The sequence below is a fragment of the Heterodontus francisci genome, chromosome 19 (assembly GCF_036365525.1).
Source record: "Heterodontus francisci isolate sHetFra1 chromosome 19, sHetFra1.hap1, whole genome shotgun sequence".
Lineage (NCBI taxonomy): Eukaryota > Metazoa > Chordata > Chondrichthyes > Heterodontiformes > Heterodontidae > Heterodontus > Heterodontus francisci.
Window position 1 is genome coordinate 81760263 of NC_090389.1, and position 22736 is coordinate 81782998.

A 22736-nucleotide genomic window follows, 5' to 3' on the forward strand; every position below is an offset into this window, starting at 1 on the left:
GAGGTCAGTGACCCTTCTTCAGAACTTGCAAATAATGGAAATGTAAAAAGTTATAAGCAAGTAAAGCGACAGTGGGGCAAGAGATAACAAAGGAGAAGGTGTAGATAGGCCAAGGTCACAGGTCAGCTGACTAGAAGGTCATGGAGCAAAGGCAAACAATATGTTAATGGTGTATTGAAAGACAAAGCATTAGTACAGATAGGGTGTTAATGGACTGAAAATTGAACAGCCGCAAGTACAAACATGAAAAAAGTGGGTAAGCAAACTGAACAAACTAAGATGAAATAAAATAAAATAAACACAAAAAAAAATTTTTTTTAATGAAAAAGAAAAAAAATAACTAAAAATAAAGTTAAAATGGGGGGCCCGTCATGCTCTGAAATTATTGAATCCAATGTTCATTCCGGCAGGCTGTAGTGTGCCTAATTAGTAAATGAGATGCTGTTCCTCGAGCTTGCGTTGATGTTCACTGTAACACTGCAGCAATCCCAGGACACTATCCTCTTCACTATGGACGTCCAATCTCTCTACACCTCCAACCCCCACCAGGATGGTTTGAGGGGTCTCCGCTTCTTCCTTGAACTGAGGCCCAACCAGTCCCCATCCACCACCACCCTCCTCCGCCTGGCTAAACTTTTTCTCACATTGAACAACTTTTCCTTCAACTCCACTTATTTCCTTCAAGCAAAAGTGTTGCTATGGGTACCCGCATGGGTCCCAGTTATGCCTGTCTTTTTATGGGATATGTCGAACATTCCTTGTTCCAGTCCTACTCAGGCCCCCTCAAAGAACAAAGAACAGTACAGCACAGGAACAGGCCATTCGGCCCTCCAAGCCTGCGCCGATCTTGATGCCTGCCTGAACTAAAACCTTCTGCACTTCCGGGGTCCGTATCCCTCTATTCCCATCCCATTCATGTATTTGTCAAGATGTCTCTTAAATGTCTCTATGGTACCTGCTTCCACCACCTCCCCCGGCAACAAGTTCCAGGCACTCACCACCCTCTGTGTAAAGAACTTGCCTCGCACATCCCCTCTAAACTTTGCACCTCTCACCTTAAACCTATGTCCCCTAGTAACTGACTCTTCCACCCTGGGAAAAAGCTTCTGACTATCCACTCTGTCCATGCCACTTATAACTTTGTAAACCTCCATCATGTCGCCCCCCCACCTCCGTCGTTCCAGTGAAAACAATCCGAGTTTATCCAACCTCTCCTCATAGCTAATGCCCTCCAGACCAGGCAACATCCTGGTAAACCTCTTCTGTACCCTCTCCAAAGCCTCTACGTCCTTCTGGTAGAGTGGTGACCAGAATTGCACGCAATATTCTAAGTGTGGCCTAACTAAAGTTCTGTACAGCTGCAACATGACTTGCCTATTTTTATACTCTATGCCCCGACCGATGAAGGCAAGCATGCCATATGCCTTCTTGACTACCTTATCCACCTGCGTTGCCACTTTCAGTGACCTGTGGATCTGTACGCCCAGATCTCTCTGCCTGTCAATACTCCTAAGGGTTCTGCCATTTACTGTATACTTCCCACCTGCATTAGACCTTCCAAAATGCATTACCTCACATTTGTCCGGATTAAACTCCATCTGCCATTTCTCCGCCCAAGTCTCCAACCGATCTATATCCTGCTGTATCCTCTGACAATCCTCATCATTATCCGCAACTCCACCAACCTTTGTGTCGTCCGCAAACTTACTAATCAGACCAACTACATTTTCCTCCAAATCATTTATATATACTACAAACAGCAAAGGTCCCATCACTGATCCCTGCGGAACACCACGAGTCACATCCCTCCATTCAGAAAAGCACCCTTCCACTGCTACCCTCTGTCTTCTATGACCGAGCCAGTTCTGTATCCATCTTGCCAGCTCCCCTCTGATCCCATGTGACTTCACCTTTTGTATCAGTCTGCCATGAGGGACCTTGTCAAAGGCTTTACTGAAGTCCATATAGATAACACCCACTGCCCTTCCTTCATCAATCATCTTTGTCACTTCCTCAAAAAACTCAATCCAATTAGTGAGACACGACCTCCCCTTCACAAAACCATGCTGCCTCTCGCTAATAAGTCCATTTGTTTCCAAATGGGAGTAAATCCTGTCCCGAAGAATCCTCTCTAATAATTTCCCTACCACTGACGTAATGCTCACTGGCCTATAATTTCCTGGATTATCTTTGCTACCCTTCTTAAACAAAGGAACAACATTGGCTATTCTCCAGTCCTCTGGGACCTCACCTGTAGCCAATGAGGATGCAAAGATTTCTGTCAGGGCCCCAGCAATTTCTTCCCTTGCCTCCCTCAGTATTCTCGGGTAGATCCCATCAGGCCCTGGGGACTTATCTACCTTAATGCTTTGCAACACACCCAACACCTCCTCCTTTTTGATAATGAGATGACTGAGACTATCTGCACTCCCTTCCCTAGGCTCATCATCCACCAAGTCCTTCTCCTTGGTGAATACTGATACAAAGTACTCATTTAGTACCTCGCCCATTTCCTCTGGCTCCACACATAGATTCCCTTCTCTGTCCTTGAGTGGGCCAACCCTTTCCCTGGTTACCCTCTTGCTCTTTATATACATATAAAAAGCCTTGGGATTTTCCTTAATCCTGTTTGCCAATGACTTCTCATAACCCCTTTTAGCCCTCCTGACTCCTTGCTTAAGTTCCTTCCTACTGTCTTTATATTCCTCAAGGGGTTTGTCTATTCCTAGCCTTCCAGCCCTTACAAATGCTTCCTTTTTCTTTTTGACGAGGCTCGCAATATCCCGCGTTATCCAAGGTTCCCGAAACTTGCCAAACTTATCCTTCTTCCTCACAGGAACATGCTGGTCCTGGATTCTAATCAACTGACATTTGAAAGACTCCCACATGTCAGATGTTGATTCACCCTCAAACAGCTGCTCCCAATCCAAATTATTCAGTTCCTGCCTAATATTGTAATAATTAGCCTTCCCCCGAGGACTACTCTTATCCTTATCCACAAGTACCTTAAAACTTATGGAATTATGGTCATTGTTCCCGAAATGTTCCCCTACTGAAACTTCGACCACCTGGCCGGGCTCATTCCTCAATACCAGGTCCAGAATGGCCCCATCCCTAGTTGGACTATCTACATACTGTTTCAAGAAGCCCTCCTGGATGCTCCTCACAAATTCTGCCCCATCCAAGCCCCGAGCACTGAGTGAGTCCCAGTCAATATAGGGGAAGTTAAAATCACCCACCACTACAACCCTGTTACCTTTACATCTTTCCAAAATCTGTCTACATATCTGCTCCTCTACCTCCCGCTGGCTGTTGGGAGGCCTGTAGTAAACCCCCAACATTGTGACTGCACCCTTCCTATTCCTGAGCTCCACCCATATTGCCTCGCTGCATGACCCCTCCGAGGTGTCCTCCCACAGTACAGCTGTGATATTCTCCTTAACCAGTAATGCAACTCCCCCACCCCTTTTACATCCCCCTCTATCCCACCTGAAGCTTCTAAATCCTGGAACATTTAGCTGCCAATCCTGTCCTTCCCTCAACCAAGTCTCTGTAATAGCAACAACATCATAGTTCCCTCCCCCAACTCTTTTTCAGGTACAATGATGACTGTATTGGTGCTGTTTCCTGCTCCCGCCCCGAAATGGAAAACTTTATCAACTTTGCTTCTAATTTCCACCCTTCTCTCACCTTTACATGGTCCATCTCCGACACTTCCCTTCCCTTCCTCGACTTCTTTATCTCCATCTCTGGGGATAGGCTGTCTACTAATATACATTATAAGCCCACCGACTCCCACAGCTACCTAGACTACACTTCTTCACACCCTGCCTTCTGTAAGGACTCCATTCCATTCTCCCAGTTTCTCCGTCTCCGACGCATCTGCTTTGATGATACTACCTTCTATGACAGCGCTTCTGATATGTCTTCCTTTTTCCTCAACCGAAGATTCCCCCTACTGTGGTTGACACGGCCCTTAACCATGTCCGGCCCATTTCCCGCACTTCTACCTTCACCCCTTCCCCTCCCTCCCAGAACTGCGACAGGGTTCCCCTTGTCCTCACTTTCCACCCCATCAGCCTCCATATCCAAAGGATCATCCTCCACCATTTCCGCCACCTCCAGCGTGATGCCACTACCAAATGTATCTTCCCCTCCCTTCCCCTGTCAGCATTCCGAAGGGATCATTCCCTTTGTGACACCCTGGTCCACTCCTCCATTACCCCCACCACCTCGTCCCCTTCCCATGGCACCTTCCCCTACAATTGCAGGAGGTGTAATACCTGCCCATTTACCTCCTCTCTCCTCACTATCTCAGGCCCCAAACACTCCTTTCAGGTGAAGCAGTGATTTACTTGTACTTCTTTCAATGCAGTATACTGTATTCGCTGCTCACAATGTGGTCTCCTCTGCACTGGGGAGACCAAACACAGACTGGGTGACCGCTTTGCGGAACACCTCTGTGCAGTCCGCAAGCAGGACCCCGAGCTTCCGGTTGCTTACCATTTCAACACTCCCCCCTGCTCTCATGCTCACATCTCTGTTCCAGTGAACATCAACGCAAGCTCGAGAACAGCATCTCATTTATCGATTAGGCACACTACAGCCTGCCGGACTGAACATTGAGTTCAATAATTTCAGAGCATGACGGGCCCCCCATTTTACTTTTATTTTTAGTTATTTTTTTCTTTTTCCTTTTTTTATATTTTTTTGGGGTTATTTTATTTCATCTTAGTTTGTTCAGTTTGCTTACCCACTTTTTTCATGTTTGTACTTGCAGCTGTTCAATTTGCAGTCCATTAACATCCTATCTGTACTAATGCTTTGTCTTTCAGCACATCATTAACATATTGTTTGCCTTTGCTCCACGACCTTCTGGTCAGTTATTCTGTGACCTTGTCCTATCTACACCTTCTCCTTTGTTATCTCTTGCCCCACCCCCTCTTTATTTGCATATAACCTTTTACATTTCTAATATTTGCAAGTTCTGAAAAAGGGTCACTGACCCGAAACGTTAACTCTGCTTCTCTCTCCACAGATGCTGCCAGACCTGCTGAGTATTTCCAGCATTTCTTGTTTTTATCCCAACCAATGCCTTGATAATGGGCCACTCTGATGAATCCTGCAATGCCCTCTATCACAACCTGATGATTCCCCACACGGTGAGCTCCTAAATTCAATCTTGTCATGGACGGAAGTTGCCAAGTGGAAGCCAGGCACTTCCCCACAAGAGAAACAAAATCTACAGAATCAATAGTCATATTAAATTGTTAGATTTTAATAAGACCTCTCTCTCTCTCTCACTTGCTGTCTAACTCTGCCTCCTAATAGCACTGGCATGTTTCCTCTGTACTGAATCCTGGCTCAGCCACTAAGTCTGCGCCCGTTCACCGATTGGAAGAAGGGAAGGGATCTCAGAGTACAAATACACCAATCACCACAGGTTAGCAAGGCCATAAAAACGACAAACCAAGCATTAGTGTTTATTTCTAGGGGGATAGAATTGAAAAATAAGGAAGTTATGCTAAACCTGTATTGAACCACACTTAGAGTACTGCGTGCAGTTCTGGTCACCATATTATAAAAAAGGATATAGGGGCACTGGAGAGGGTATAGAGAAGATTTACAAGGATGATACCAGAAATGCATGCGTATACATACCAGGAAAGGTTGAACAGGCTGGGTCTCTTTTCTCTTGAAAAAAGAAAGTTGAAGGGTGATCTCACTGAGGTCTTTAGAATTATGAAAGGTTTGATAGAGTAGATAAAGAGAGAATGTTTCCACTTGTGGGGAAGGGCATAATTAAAGGCCATCAAAGTCACTTCTTTACCCAGACAGTGGTGAGAATGTGGAATTCACTACCACAAGGAGTGGTTGAAGGGGCATTTAAGGGGAAGTTAGACAAACATATGAGGGAGAAGGGAATATAGGGTTACGATAATAGATTTAGATGAGGAAAGATGGGGGGAGGCTTGAGTGGAGCATAACTACCGGCATGAACTGGGTGGGCCGAATGGCCTGTTTCTGTGTCATGTATCCTGTGTAAGGTGAGGCTGGCTGTACATGTTTAGGCTCTATTACGAGTGATACTGCTCTGTGGTGTTGCTGGTGGTCAGCACTCCATCGACTGTCAGTATTAGAACACCCTTGATCCAGCACCATGCCTCATCATGGGAAACTCCTCCACACCACACTTATACAGAGCAATACAGCCAACCAAACAACAGTTAGATGGACAGCAAAGGAAGACTGGTATTGTATTAGTTGTAGCCAACTACTAGGTATTAGGAGCTTAAGAACAGACAAACATGCAACAAACAGATTACAGTGAAAATGCAGCCTCTCAAATACGTTAGATTCCGTTCATGATATGATAGATTCTGACAGGTACACCAGATGACCATTAACAGGCCTTAATACGACAGAGCTGTCCTACTGTGAACAATTATGTAAGGGGCAATAATTGGGCTTGTACCTGATCACTGAGAATGGTAAATAAATGGATCTGACTATGTGGGAATTACAGATTGAGTATAGACAGTGAAGAATACCATATTCAAGAATGAAAATATATTTTGAAAGTTAAAAATAATCCTCTGGAATGGTATTAATGTTTTCTCTTGCAGGTGTGGTTATTCAGCACAATATAAACACACAGGCCTACAGCACAACAACTAATGGGATCAGCTATAGAGAGAAGCAAAGCGCTGGGTTTTATACTGAAATAGAATCAGTGAGACTGTTGTTACTCACTGTTGCCTCTGATTACAGGGGATCAGTCGTCCACTTCTTCAAGCTTATCCATCAAGATAAAACGCTGCGTCTTCAGGAATACCCAGGCCAGGTGACAAACCGCTATGTGACACTTTAAAATTCCTACCTTGTCTTTAAAAGCAAAAATAACAGCACAGGTCAATTTTAAACCTTCATTGGTAGCTGAGACTAAAACAGCGGCAATTTAACAAGACTAAAGGCAGGCAGGCTCACTAAACTAATTTCTGGTGTTATTTGTTATCCATTCCTGCTCTACTCAGTGTATCAAATATATTTTATTTGCAATGTCTCCTTCCCCAGGCACCATTCAGCATAGTCTAGCTCCAGCTGACAGCTAACTCCCACCCAGCACCCACTGATTGGCTGGCCCCCTGCAAGTGACCTGCTCTTCACTTGTCGATTGGATGATTGTGCTGCCAGTCAGGCGAAGGGGCTGGTCTGGCAGCAGGAGCAGGTTGCACGGTGGCAGAGAAAAGGAGATGCTGCAGAAATCTCCATCTGCCAGCACACTCTGGGACTCGACTGGGGGGAGGCTGTGTGGGGACTGTAGTGTGGTATGTTTGACTTTATTACATGTCATCTGCCTTTCTGCATATGACCCTCCATTCCCCCACCCCACCCACCCCAGTGCTAACAAAATATTAGAATGTGGATTTAAAAAAGAGAAATTTTGCACTTTTTTTTTCCTGCTGTCTCGATGGCAATGACAGGCTGGCATACAGCTCCATAGGTGCCTGGCATCAACTGGCACCTTGCTCACGTGGGTATTCTACAAGCTAGACTAGAAAGGGAATGGCAAACTATTCAACAGGAGCAGGCATCACAGTCAAACTGGATCCTGTCAATACCTGACATCCACGTACATGACCATCCAGCCACGGAAGTTGCTGACTGCTGATCAACTGCAAGAATAGGGTGTCCATACATGTTAATTGTATATCAGTTGTGTTTAGATAAATGCAGGTGGAGGACATTAATTAGGGTTTCACTTGAGTAAATATAAAGAGATTCTTACTGAAATTGTGGAATGGTTGAGTTTGGAGGTAAATTATTTTAATGTTTCACTCTGTAAATAAATGTTAGACTGAATAAGGATTGGCTGCAATGCTATCCTTCACCAACTGGCTTTCTGGAAAATAACAATACATACCCGTTTTCTGGGAGCAGTCCCCGGATGAGGTACTGTGTCCCCAGACAAACAACATCCCCGGAAGAGCCCCTGGTTCATGAAACGCGTCCCCAAATACCCTAACTTTTAATTTCCCATGTCCGAATATGTTTGAGTATATAATATTGAGTATATAATGTAAGTCACCTTGGATAAAGGTTTCTGCTAAATGTCTAAATAATAATGATAATAAATGTGTTAATGACCTATAGCATCACAACACACAGGATTCAAGATTTGGTGTGAAGTGAAAATAGTGTTGTCAAAAAAGTGGAAATGCTGCTTTAATAAGCAGCTCCAAACGAATTTTCCATATTAACAACTAACTGGAAGAGAAACAGCTGTATTATAATAAAAGCAAAATACTGCAGATGCTGGAAATCTGAAATAAAAACAAGAAATGCTGGAAGTACTCAGCAGGTCCGGCAGCATCTGTGGAGAGAGAAGCAGAGTTAACGTTTCAGGTCAGTGACCCTTCTTCAGAACTGATGAAACATCTGTATTATGTTCAATAGGCCAGTCAGTAGTTTCCATTTCAAGTGGAGGCAGGAAATTTATGAAAGAACATGAAGGTACCGCTAAACATAAAACTGCTCCTACAGCACATGCTAGCTCAAGTTCTGTTACCGATTTTGTTTTACAAAGTTGAACCAATGCAGACTAGGCCGTCTAGTCAGTGAGTATGAAATCCTGACGCTCCTGAACAGTGTTACTGTATTATTTATAAACAGAATCTGAATGTGTTTCAAGAATGTGATGTCACATCCACAATAATTATATATACATTTGTAGTGAATCTGTGCAACTGTTACAATATAGTTTGCTAAAAGGTTTTGCCTGGCAACCTATGCAACCTACATTTTCCATCCTGGCTACTTTGCGGTGCTCTCACCTTGAGTATCCCTAGATTTCATTTAGAAAATACGGTCACCCTGTGCAAGACTCCAATCTGATCTCTATCACCCCCTCCCCCGCATCACTATCCCAGGGGCACTGAGGACAACATTAACATAGGCATAGGCCAGGGATGCAGGCCTGGTTTAGTAACTCATTGCCTTATTCAGCTAAGCCATTAGACAGGATGCAATGCTGATTTTCAAAGGGGCACTATAAGACACTTTATCAGATTCGCAGACATGATCTTCTAGGTGCAAATGATGTTCTGCTAGAGTCTACAAACACTAAAAGTGAAACAGTGCTTTCAGAGTTGCCACATTAGTATTATACGACACCAGCAGATCCCTCTGCCATTAATATGTAAGGAAGTAGAACAATGGCAGATGCAAACAATGTAAGTATATTGAACTTAATCTTCTTTGGGTTGCGAAGGTGATTTACACTGGGCAGCAGACTGATATCAACTTACTTTATAATATGGTTAGCCAAATCACCAATAGATACAAGTGTAAAGTACCAAAAATATGGGTAACACACATTTATGGGGCTGAATTAGCTAATGACTCAGTTGAAAAGGATGTAAGAGTCTTGGGTAGACTTGACACTCAAGATGTTTAACCTATAGAGAGCAACAATCAACAAAGCTAATAGAACGTTGAATGATATAGAGTCATAGAGTTGTACAGCATTTAAACAGGCCCTTCGGCCCACCGCGTCCATGCCAAACATAATGCCTATCTATACTAATCCCACCTGCCTGCATTAATTCCATATCCCTCTATGCCTTGCTCATTCAAGTACCTGTCCAGATGCCTCTTAAATGCCGCTACTGTTCCTGCTTCCACCACCTCCTCAGGCAGCTCATTCCAGATACCCACTATTCTTTGTGTGAAAAATTTACCCCTTTGATCCCCTTTAAATCTCCTCCCTCTCACTTTAAATCTATGCCCTCTAGTTTTAGTCACCCCTACCATGGGAAACAGACTCTGGCTATCTACCCTATCTATTGCCTCCCATAATTTTATATACCTCTATCATGTCCCCTCTCAGCCTCCTTCGCTCCAGGGAAAACAGACCCAGCCTCTCTAATCACCCTTTATAACTCAAGCCCTCCAAACCAGGTAAAATCCTTGTGAATCTTTTCTGCACCCTCTCTAGCTTAATCACATCTTTCCTGTAGTGTGGCGGCCAGAACTGCACACAGTACTCCAAATGCGGCCTAACCAACGTTATGTACAACTGTAACATGACGTCCCAACTCTTGTACTCAATGCCTCGTCCGATGAAGGCAAGCATGCCATATGCCATCTTCACCACCCTGTCTACCTGTGTTGCCACTTTCATGGAACTATGTAGTTGCACCCCAAGATCTCTCTGCTCAACAACACTCCCCAGGGCCCTGCCATTCACTGTATATGTCCTGCCCTGGTTTAACTTCCCAAAATGCATCATTTCAAACTTGTCTGCGTTAAATTCCATTTGCCACTCCTTGCCCACTTTCCCAGTTGATCTATATCCTGTTGTAACCTTAGACAACCTTCTTCACTGTCCACTATACCACCAATTTTGGTGTCATCTGCAAACTTACTAATCATGCCCCTTACATTCACATCCAAGTCATTAACATATATGACAAACAACAGAGGGCCCAGCACCGATCCCTGCGACACACCACTGGTCACCGGCCTCCAATCTGAAAAACAACCCTCTACTACCACCCTCTGCCTCCTATCACCAAGCCAATTTTGTATTTACTAGCTCACCCTGGATCCCATGTGTTCGAACCTTCTGGACCAGCCTACCATGCGGGACCTTGTCAAAGGCCTTGCTAAAGTCCATGTAGACAACGTCCATCGCCCTGCCCTTGTCAATCCTCTTGGTCACCTCCTCAAAAAACTCAATCAAATTCGTGAGACATGATTTCCCACGCACAAAGCCATGCTGAATATCCCTAATCAGACCATGCCTTTCCAGATGCAGATAAATCCTGTCTCTCAGAATCCCTTCCAATAACTTTCCCACCACTGATGGAAGGCTCACTGGCCTGTAGTTCCCTGGTTTATCTTTGCTGCCCTTCTTAAATAAAGGCACAACATTAGCTATCCTCCAGTCTTCCAGTACCTCACCCGTGGCTAACGATGATACAAAAATCTCTGCCAGGGCCCCAGCAATCTCCTCCCTTGCTTCCCATAGCATCCTAGGATATACCTGGTCAGGCCCTGGGGATTTATCCACCTTAATGCGCTTCAAAACCTTCAACACCTCCTCCTTTGTTATGTTGATATGCTCCAGGATATTGGTGTTCCCTCCCTTGAACTCACTAGCTTCCATGACCTTCTCCACGGTAAATACGGACAAGAAATATTCATTAAGACCTCGCCCATTTCCTGTGGCTCCACATATAGATTGTCACACTGATCCTTAAGGGGACCTACTCTCTCCCTAGCTACCCTTTTACTCTTAATATACTTAGAGAATCTTTTAGGATTCTCCTTTATCTTATCTGCCAGGGAAATCTCATGACCCCTTTTCACCCTCCTAATTTCCTTCTTAAGTGTAGTCCTACATCCCCTATACTCCTCGAGGGACTCGCTCGATCCCAGCTGCCTATACCTGACAAATGCCTCCTTCTTTGTCCTGACCAGACCCTCAATATCCCTCGTCAACCAAGGTTCCCTAAACTTGCCAGCCTTGCCCTTCCATCTAACAGGAACATGCCGGCCCTGAACTCTTCCTATCTCACTTTTAAAAGCCTCCCACTTGCCAGACGTACCTTTACCTGTAAACAGCCTCTCCCATTCAACTTTTGAGAGTTCCTGTCTGATGCCATCGAAATTAGCCTTCCCCCAATTTAGGACTTCAACCTGAGGACCAATCCTATCCTTTTCCATAACAATCTTGAAGCTAATAGAGTTATGGTCACTGGTCCCAAAGTGCTCCCCCACTGACACATCAACCAGCTGCCCATCCTCATTTCCTAATAGGAGGTCGAGTGTAGCCCCTTTTCTAGTAGGGCCATCCACATACTGCTTCAGAATATAGCCAAAACAGTAGAGGACAAGTTAGAGGAAGTCATAGTCACACTGTTTAGTGCTCTGCTCAGACCAGACCTTGCGTTCTGTGTCGAGTTCTGATCTTTAAGGAACAAGGGATCAATCATTGGAGGCAGTGCAGAGAGGAGCCACAAGGTTGATCTCTGGTGTTAAAGGTCTGTGTCATGAAGTAAGATGGAAGAAACTTGAATCTCTCAGCCCTGAAAGGCGACATCTAAGAGGTGGTCTTATGAAGGTATATAGGATTGTAAATGTGTGGTAACTCTTAAAAATTACTTTAAATTAAATTACAAGCGTAGAACTTGGTCCACAGGGTGTAACCAGTAAAAGACAACTTAGGTCAAATATCAGAAAGTTCTTTACACAAAGTGCTCAACAGTGAAATGCAGTCCTAGTGGAGGAGAAAACCCTGGATTATTTATCAGCTAGTTGGATGGTGCAATTTAGGGCCATTGTGGATGGGTTAAGTGACCTTCCTGATCCCTAATTGTTTTGCCGTCACCCAAGATAAGGCAGCGAATATGTTGGTTTATAGGCACAGAAGCACTGTTCCATAAAATGCACCGAGTAATATTCTACAGTTAAGATCGAATTTTGTGTTCTTTTGAAGCATCAAAGCTTCATTGCTGTAAATATGCACCTCCTGAGGTCAACTGTAGGCTAACGGTTCTTTGGCAGATCCCAAGGTAAATTCAAAGCTATTTTCCATTACTTAGCAAGTTTCTTTGCAGATTGTGTGTAAATTCCCAACTCCACATCAGAAGAAACCATCAGGAAGTGCCTTCCTCTTGACAGTGTATGGGCAAAAATTTGGTTTGTAACAATGTGTGACAGACACATTTCAGAACTTTATTATACACCTACGTATTATTAAAAATCTGAATGGGGCACAAACTTCCTGTTCACAAACCTCACTTCTGACTGCCTGATCTCTGATCATATGTCAACATCCAACATTGTCTGAGGCTGAACCAGTCTGTTCACAATTTTGGTGTCATATTTGACCCCGAGATGAGCTTCCGACCTCGTAATCATGCCATCACTTAGACTGCCTATTTCCACCTCCGTAACAGCGTCCAACTTGGTCACTGTCTCATCACATATGCTGCTGAAACCCTCATTACCTCTATTCCAACACACTCCTGGCTGGTCTCCCACATTCTACCTTCTGTAAACATGAGGTCATCCAAAACTCTGCTGCCCACGACCTAACTCATACCAAGTCCCGTTCCTTATCATGCCTGTGCTCGCTGACCTACTTTGGCTCTCGATCAAGCCGCATCTTGATTTTAAAATTCTCATCCTTGTTTTCAAATCCCTCCATGGCCTTGCCCTTCTCTATTTCTGTAATCTCCTCCAGCCCCACAACCCTCCAAGACATCTGCGCTCCTCTAATTCTGACCTCTTGTGCATCCCTGATTTTAATCACTCCACCATTGGTGGCTGTGCCTTCAGTTGCCTAGGCCCCAAGTTCTGAAATACCCACTCTAAACCTCTCTGCCTCTGCACCTTGCTTTCCTCCTTAAAACCTACCTCTTTGACCAAGATTTTGGTCATGTGACCTAATATCTCCTTACGTGGCTCAGTGTCATATTTTGTTTTATAATGCCCGTGAAGCACCTTGAGCCATTTTATTACATTGGGTTGGCATTCTTCCATCTACAAAAGATGATGGACACGCAACAAGCAATCCACTTAGGTGGGGTGTCTTCTCTTGTTGCACCTTTGCTGATGGCTGTGAAGACCAATCCTTGAGAGGCAGGTTCTGTTACAAGTGCTGCACGTGAAGCTCCCTAGTGATGCTGTGAGTTGTTGTTTTTGACATTGGCACCTATTGCCAAGCTGCTTAGCAACTGGTCGTCATGGTAGTGATCACTAGTCCACAGGATGTATCGCCATTTCCCTCTTTCGCCAGCTAGTGACTCCCAGGTGCGATAGTCGACATTTAGGGCCATCATGTCACGCTTGCAAGCATCCTTGAAGCGGAGCTTTGGGAGCCCCACTGGTCATCTGGCTCCAGCTACCTCACCATACAGAAGGTCCTTGAGTATGAGACCATCTTCCATCCTGCAGACATGTCTGATCCACCAAAGCCGTCTCTGTTTGATTATAGCACAAACACACTTGGGAGCCTCTGCCTTTGAGAGGACTGCCACGTGCGTGATTTTGTCCTGCCAGGATACACCCATAATACGCCGCAGACAGTGAAGATGGAAAATATTGAGCTTCTTTTCCTGGTAGCTGTAAGTTGCTCATGTTTCACAGCCACACAGCAAGGTGCTGAGAACACAGGCCTTATAAGCCATCAGCTTGGTCCCAAGGGTCAGCTTGGTGTTCTCCCATGCATGTTTCGCAAGTCGGCCAAAGGTGGTAGCTGCTTTCCCCATGCGTGTATCGACCTCTACATCAAGGGACAGATTATCTGTCATCATGGACCCAAGGTAGCAGATCTGACATCCGTTTGCTCTATGACATTAAAGGTGTCATATAAACAAAAGTAATTGTTGTTGTTGTGAATTGCTATGTCAGCATTTCCTATTCAATTTTGCTGTGTTAACTCTCATGCCGGAGTGAGCCTTGGATCAGTCGCAGCAATCACATCTCCAACTTGGAAGCTGAGGAAATTGAGCCCCGCCCCATGCAGTCCTGGGAAGTGGAGACAAGAATTCTGGCCTCTGAATACTGAGTCAATGTTCAGAATGATAGTCATATCTGATGGGAATAGAGTGGGGTGGTGATATGCCCATTGCATCTAGGTAGCTCTCTGATAGAAAGTTCTGAGTGAGACTAATGATTTCTCCCTGTAAAAAGAAGCTTTGTTACAGAAACAATCCAGAGCATAATCTTCTGGATGCAAGCAGAAGAAATGGGTTGCATCATGTATGTGCCATAAGACCCAGAAAAGAAATGGTGGGGATTAGGGAGTGCTCCAAGGCACCTGAAGATCCTACCACCAGAGGTGGAGTGAGGAAGTGTGGTGACAGGGTCAGATTCTGAAAGGCAGAGTGTGCGTGCTGGCACATGGGGCTAGAGAAGGTTGCGGAGGTAGAGAGGAGGTGGCTTTTACTGTACCAAAGACTTTTGCATGGGAACATTAGTTAAAAGCAAAATCAGAGCTGCGTTGAAGAGAAAAACAAGCCCTGAGCTTGATTAAACTGTAGTTCAGGACAACCTTGTGTATCAGCAACACAATGATTAGTGCCATTTTTACAATGTAAATAGCATCAGCTAAAATAAAGGCCTTTTCGGAGTTATCTTCCACTTAACTTAATTTCATCCTCTGCAAATATGGACATCTCTCTCTAGCCCTATATCCAAATTATAAATGAGTACAATGAATTGAAGTGGTTCCAGGACAGAAACATACAATAGCACTACCCACTTCCAACTACTGAGAAATTGCCTTTAACTTCTAGTCTCTGTTTCCTCACTTTTAACCGTTTTTTCAATCCAGTTTGTTAACCATTCCCTGATTCTATTATCTCTTAATATTCGATCGTCTCTCCTGTGCTACCTTGTCAAAGCCTTTCTGTAAGTCTTTTCTCACACTTTTCCTCCATCCACCATATCTGTTACCTCCTCAAAGAACTATCGGGTTTGACAAGCACGATCTTTTCTAAAATCTGTGTTGGCTGCTTCTAATTGATTTCTCTTCCTATCGATATTTGGTAATTTTCATCTCCAATTAACAATTTTAACATTTTTCCTATTACAGATATTAAACTAACCGGCTGAGAAGATGACGACTTGCATTTATGTAGCGCCTCTCATGACCTCCAGACGTCTCAAAGCACTTTACAGTCAATTAAGTAAGTGTAGTCACTGTTGTAAAGTAGGAAATAAGGCAGCCAATTTTCACACAGTAACGCCCACAAAGAGTAATTTAATAAAGACCAGATAATCTATTTTTCGTGCTGTTGATCAAGGGATAAATATTGGCCAGGCAACCAGTGTTAAAGCCATCCCTCGCCCCCACCCACCCCTTCAAAATAGTGCCATGGGATTTTTTTTATTTCCACCTGAGATGGCAGATAGAGCCTCAGTTTAATGTCTTTTTCAAGAGACAACACCACCAACAATGCAGCTCAGTATTGCACTGGAGCATCAGCCTGGAATTTTATGCTTGTGGCCCTGGAGTGGGACTTAAACCCACAATCTTCTAATTTAGAGACAAGAGTGCTACCCACTGAGCCACAGCCTGCAAGCACTTGGATTAGCTCTGTCTCCCTTTTTGAAAATGGGGATCACTTTAGCCACTGTGCAGTCCTCCAACACATACCCACTCTCAATAAAACTCTGAAATATAATTTCTAGGGACTTCTGCTATTTCTTTCCCATTTCCCTCAGAATTATTGGATATATCGCAGCTGGTCCCAGCACTTTACCTCCTTTAATGTAACTTCTCTAATGCTTTCCTCTTATTTATCTCACCTTTTTATCAAATTCAGGAATTACCTTTTCCCCCAATATTCTTTTTTTGTAAACGTTGAAGCAAAGCTAAGTATCCTGTACAAAGTCATTATTGTTTCCTCTCAGGCATCCATTCTCACTTAACAATTCTCTTTTAACTTATATATTTGTTTATTACTGATCTGTTTAAGATTTTTTCAGATTTTCTCCTCATACTCTGTTTTTGCTTTCCTCATTCCTTCCTAAATCTCATTCAATTTCTTGTAGTCTCTTTTTCTAATCATATCTATAAGTCCCTTACACCCTATTATTCAATTTTAGTTTGTTTCTAACCTTTTCATTTATTCACAGCATGCTGAAATTTTAAGTACCTTTTCCAAAAATGGGACTGCATATTTATTCTGGATTAACATACTAAGTCCAATCAAAGGGCAAGGTGCTTATGTATTACATTAACAGGCTATTCGGCCCAACTGGTCTATGCCAGTATTTATGACTCACATGAGCCTCCTCCCACAACTGTTCATCCAACCCATATCAGCATATCCTTCTATTCCTTTCCCTCTCATGTGTTAGTCTAGCTTCCCCTTAAATGCATGTTTGCTGTTCCCATTGGTGGAAGGATCCAGAACCAGAGGATGTCGATTTAAGGTGATTGGCAAAAGTAGCAACATGAGGAAATCGTTTTTTACACAGCGAGTGGTTAGGATCTGGAATGCACTGCCTGACAGTATGGTGGAGGCAGATTCAATCGAGGCTTTCAAAAGAGAACTGGATAAGCACCTGAAGGGATAAAATTTGCAGGGCTCCAGGTAAAAGACAGGGGAGTGGGACTCGATGAGCTGCTCTTGGGAGAGAACTGGCACAGATATGACGGGCCAAATGGTCTCCTTCTGTGCTGTAACCATTCTATGATTCTATTTGCTGCTACCACTCAATACGGTATTGAGTATATTTCTTAAAAACAAGGCAAACAGGTTGCATCTTGGGGAAGTGCAATCCAAACAGAAATACCTATCATCTACCAGTAACTGGAAAAGTGGGGAATTAAACCCATTTTGTTTTAAAGCACTGTGTGAAAGATGAAAAGTATCCAATAGGGAATTCAGGAAAAATGTCTTTACCTGGAGAATGGTGAGAATGTGGAACTTGCTACCAGAGAGGTTGAGGTGAATGGCACAGATAGATCCAAGCTCATGAGGGAGAAAGAAATAGAAGGCTATGCTGGTGTGGAGCATAAAACATCAACAGAGACCAGTTAGGCCGAATGTACTGCTTGTGTGTGTAAACTCTATGTAATAACGTGAGAAGAGAAAGACTTGCTGCTGTCCACGGGGCTGGATTTGTGGAGCGGAACCCGCGGCGCGTTTCCCGAGTCTCCGGCCGGAGAGGATTCAGAGACACCCGTCAGCAGCAACAAGGGCAGGCGGTTGCCTAGGGACGGGGGGGGGGAGGGGGCAGTGGGCGGGGCCCGGGGATGAGGGCGGGGCCCGGGGTGAAGTTGGGGGCAGGAGGCGCGGCCGGGGCTCGTGGAGAGGGCGGGGCTCTGGGAAGAGGCGGGGCCAAGTGGGGGCGGGGCTCTCGGGGACGGAAGCTCAATGCGCTGGTTCCGATTCTTAGCGCCGCCGTGCCGCCATCTTGTTCTAGTGAAGCAGTGACATTATCTTAAAGGTGGGATTCCAGAATCTTCTTTTCCTGCCTTTATTAACCTTTCCCTTCCCTCCTCAGGTTGTTGAGCCCCTTCCTCTCCATCCCAGGACTTGAGCCTGAAGCCTAGGCCGATGCACTACACTGAGATTGTGAGGCACCCATTGTTATCAAACTGAACCCTTTTCTAACTTTAATAACTTAAACAAAAGCAAAATATTGTGGATGCTGGAAATCTGAAATAGAAACCGAAAATGCTGCAAGTACTCAGCATCTGTGACGACATCATCCAAAAACATGACAGGTTGCACATGTATGCTGATGACACCCAGCTCTACCTCACCACGAACTCTTCCAACCCCTCCACTGTCTCTACTCTTGTCACACTGCTTCTCTGACATCCAGTACTAGATAAGCAGAAATTTCCTCCAGCTAGACATTGGGAAGACCAAAGTTATCATCCTTGGTCCCTGTCACAAACTCAATTCTTGAGCCACCAACTCCATTCTTCTGCCTGGCACTGTTAGAGACTGAGCCAGACTTTGCAGCTGTGGTGTCCTTTTTGACCCAGAGATGAGCTTTCAGCCACATATCCACTCCATCACCAAGACGGCCTATTGCCATCTCCGTAACATTGCTCCAGTCCGCCCCACCCTCAGCTCATATGCTGCTGAAGCCCTCCTCCTTGCATTTGTTACCGCTAGATGTGCCTACTCCAATACTCTCCTGGAAGACACCCCATCTTCCACCTTTCATAAGCTTTAGGTCATCCTAACCTCTGCTGCCCATGCCCTAATGCACATCGAGTCCTGCTCAACCAACACAGCTGGCCTACATTGGCTCTCAGTCCAGCAGCACCTCAATTTTAAAATTCTCATTCTTGTTTACAAATTCTCCATGGCCTCACTGCTCCCTATCTCTAACCTCCAGCCCTGCAACCCTCCAAGATCTCTGCAACCCTCCAATTCTGGCTGTATGCCCATCCCTGATTTTAATTGCTCCACTATTAACAGCTGTGCCTTCTGCTGCCTGGGCCCTAAGCTCTGAACTCCTTCCCTAAACCTCGCTGCCTGCCTATCTCTCTTTTCCCCCCCCTTTTAAGACACTTCTTGAAACCTACCTCTTTGACTGAGCTTTTGGTCATCTGTCATAATATTTCCTTCTGTGGCTTGGTGTCACATTTTGTTTAATAACGCTCCTGTGAAGCTGTAACCAATGCCTTCAGCCGATTCTTGATATCACGAGGAGTGAATTGTATTGGCCGAAGATTGTCATCTGTGATGTTGGGGACCTCAGGCAGAAGCCGAGATGGATCATCTACTCGGCCCTTCTGGCTGAAGATGGATGCAAATGCTTCAGCCTTGTCTCTTGCACTGATGTGTTGGGCTCCCGCATCATTGAGGATGGGGATGTTTGTGGAGCCTCCTCCTCCATTTAGTTGTTTAATTGTCCACCACCATTCATGACTATATGTGGCAGGACTGCACAACTTTGATCTGATCCATTGGTTGTGGTATCGCTTAGCTTTGTCTATTGCCTGCTGCTTCCACTGTTTAGCATGCATGTAGTCGTGTATTGTACTTTCATCAGATTGGCACCTCATTTTTAGGTATGCCTGGTTCTGCTCCTGGCATGTTGTCCTGCACCCCTCATTGAACCAGGGTTCGTCCCCTGGCTTAATGGTAGAATGAGGGATATGCCATGAGATTACAGGTTGTGGTTGAATACAATTCTGCTCCTGCTGATTGCAGTGCCTCATGGATCCCCAGTTTTGAACTGCTAGATCTGTTCTGTAGCTATCCGATTTAGCACAGTTTTAGTGCCACACAACATGATGGACAGTATCCTCAGTGTAAAGATTGGATTTCATCTCCACAAGGACTGTGCGGTGGTCACCCATCAATACTGTCATGGGCAGATGCATCTGCGACTGGTAGATTGGGGAAGATGAAGTCAAGTAGATTTTTCCCTCTTGTTGGTTCCCTTGCCACCTGCCACAGACCCAGTCTGACAGATTTTTTTTTAATGTTTGGCCCAAAGTAAACTTCTAAATTCTTTTTATTTTTTACATAATTTTCTGGGGCATGTCATGCTGTTGTCTTATCTGCAGGTCTGTTTACTTTAATACTATTTGCAGCTATGTTGTTTTTAGATCATGAAAAGTCATTGGCAAACAGGATTAAGGAAAATCCCAAGGCTTTTTATACATATATAAAGAGCAAGAGGGTAACCAGGGAAAAGGTTGGCCCACTCAAGGACAGAGATGGTAATCTATGCGTGGAGCCAGAGGAAATGGGCGAGGTGCTAAATGAGTACTTTGCAACAGTGTTCACCAAGGAGAAGGACTTGAGGATGATGAGCCTAGGGAAGGGAGTGCTGATAGTCTCAGTCATCTCATTATCAAAAAGGAGGAGGTGTTGGGTGTGTTGCAAAGCATTAAGGTAGAGAAGTCCCCAGGGCCTGATGGGATCTACCCCAGAATACTGAAGAAATAGGGAAGAAATTGCTGGGGCCTTGACAGAAATCTTTGCATCCTCATTGGCTACAGGTGAGGTCCCAGAGGACTGGAGAATAGCCAATGTTGTTCCTTTGTTTAAGAAGGGTGGCAAGGATAATCCAGGAAATTATAGGCTGGTGAGCCTTACGTCAATGGTAGGGAAACTATTAGAGAGGATTCTTCGGGACAGGATTTACTCCCATTTGGAAACAAATGGACTTATTAGCGAGAGGCAGCATGGTTTTGTGAAGGGGAGGTCGTGTCTTACTAATTTGATTGAGTTTTTTGAGGAAGTGACGAAGATGATTGATGAGGGAAGGGCGGTGGATGTTGTCTATATGGACTTTAGTAAAGCCTTTGACAAGGTCCCGCATGGCAGACTGGTGCAAAAGGTGAAGTCACACGGGATCAGAGGTGAGCTGGCAAGATGGATACAGAACTGGCTCGGTCACAGAAGACAGAGGGTAACAGTGGATGGGTGTTTTTCTGAATGGAGGGATGTGACTAGTGGTGTTCCGCAGGGATCAGTGCTGGGACCTTTGCTGCTTGTAGTATATATAAATGATTTGGAGGAAAATGTAGCTGGTCTGATTAGTAAGTTTGCGGATGACACAAAGGTTGGTGGAGTTGCGGATAATGATGAGGATTGTCAGAGGATACAGCAGGATATGGAGACTTGGGCGGAGAAATGGCAGATGGAGTTTAATCCGGACAAATGTGAGGTAATGCATTTTGGAAGGTTTAATGCAGGTGGGAGGTATGCAGTAAATGGCAGAACCCTTAGGAGTATTGACAGGCAGAGAGATCTGGGCGTACAGGTCCACAGGTCACTGAAAGTGGCAACGCAGGTGGATAAGGTAGTCAAGAAGGCATACGGCATGCTTGCCTTCATCGGTCGGGGCATAGAGTATAAAAATTGGCAAGTCATGTTGCAGCTGTGCAGAACCTTAGTTAGGCCACACTTAGAATATTGCGTGCAATTCTGGTCGCCACACTACCAGAAGGACGTGGAGGCTTTGGAGAGGGTACAGAGGAGGTTTACCAGGATGTTGCCTGGTCTGGAGGGCATTAGCTATGAGGAGAGGTTGGAAAACTCTGATTGTTTTCACTGGAACGACGGAGGTGAAGGGGCGACATGATAGAGGTTTACAAAGTTCTGAGCGGCATGGACAGAGTGGATAGTCAGAAGCTTTTTCCCAGGGTGGAAGAGTCAGTTACTAGGGGACATAGGTTTAAGGTGCGCGGGGCAAAGTTTAGAGTGGATGCGCAAGGCAGGTTTTTTACCCAGAGGGTGGTGAGTGCCTGGAACTTGCTGCCAGGGGAGGTGGTGGAAGCAGATACGATAGCGACGTTTAAGAGACATCTTGACAAATATATGAATAGAAAGGGAATAGAGGGATATGGGCCCCGGATGTGCAGAAGGTGTTAGTTTAGGCAGGCATCAAGATCGGCGCAGGCTTGGAGGGCCGAATGGCCTGTTCCTGTACTGTACTGTTCTTTGTTCTTTGAATGAATTAAATGGCTTTATTTGACAATTCAGGGTAGATTTCCAAATTTGCCTCTTGGGTGTAAAGCTGGCATTGTGGATTGGTTGCTTGTTACAGAAACCTCATCATTTTGAAATCAATAGCAATGAAAATTCCTATCCCCTTTATCTTTTCGTGAAAACTGATTAAAGACATAATCTGTGCCTGCTGGCGCTAACATTAGTTGCAACAATCTGCTATCAGCAGGGGCACCCCACAGAATAGAGTGGGATAACAAATATCAGGTCAAATTCCTACAGGGAGCTGGCCTGTTCCTGACAAACAATGAACAAAGCCCTATTTAGTCATCCCATTGCCATGCCTATAAATTGAGATTGTCCAGATCTTTAAGGCTGTTAATTACGTTATCTGCACAACAAGGTGTCTGGCATGTTGACTGTGGACTGTGATGGAAAACACTGGAAGCCATTTGGGGGTCAGGGCTATGGGAGAACTTTTCTCATCAACAAAGACAGAGGAAGTTTACAACAACAACGTTGATTTATATAGCACCTTTAGCCTAGTAAAACATCCCAAGGGATTTCACAGGAATGTTATCCACCAAAATTTGATACTGAACCATGTAGGGAGCTATTAGGACAGGTGACTAAAAAGCTGGGTTTTAAGGAGCATCTCAAAGGAGAGAGGTAGAAAGGATTAGGGAGGGAATTGCCTATGGCCAAGGTAACTGTAAGCGTGGAGCGATTAAAATCGGGAATGCACAAGAGGCTAGAAATGGCGGATTAAAGAGATTTTGGAGAGTT

The 22736-nt window shown here is 44.7% G+C and overlaps 1 protein-coding gene across 2 annotated transcripts in view; it reads left to right on the forward strand.

Moving 5' to 3' along the window:
* The first annotated feature begins 17881 nt into the window (after positions 1–17881).
* The window catches only part of hemk1 (HemK methyltransferase family member 1), a 121239-nt gene continuing 116384 nt past the window's right edge, over positions 17882–22736 (forward strand). For both annotated transcript variants that reach the window (XM_068052105.1, XM_068052106.1), the window contains exon 1: positions 17882–17973. The gene's annotated coding sequence lies outside the window, so the exon portion shown is untranslated. The remainder of the gene's footprint in view (positions 17974–22736) is intronic.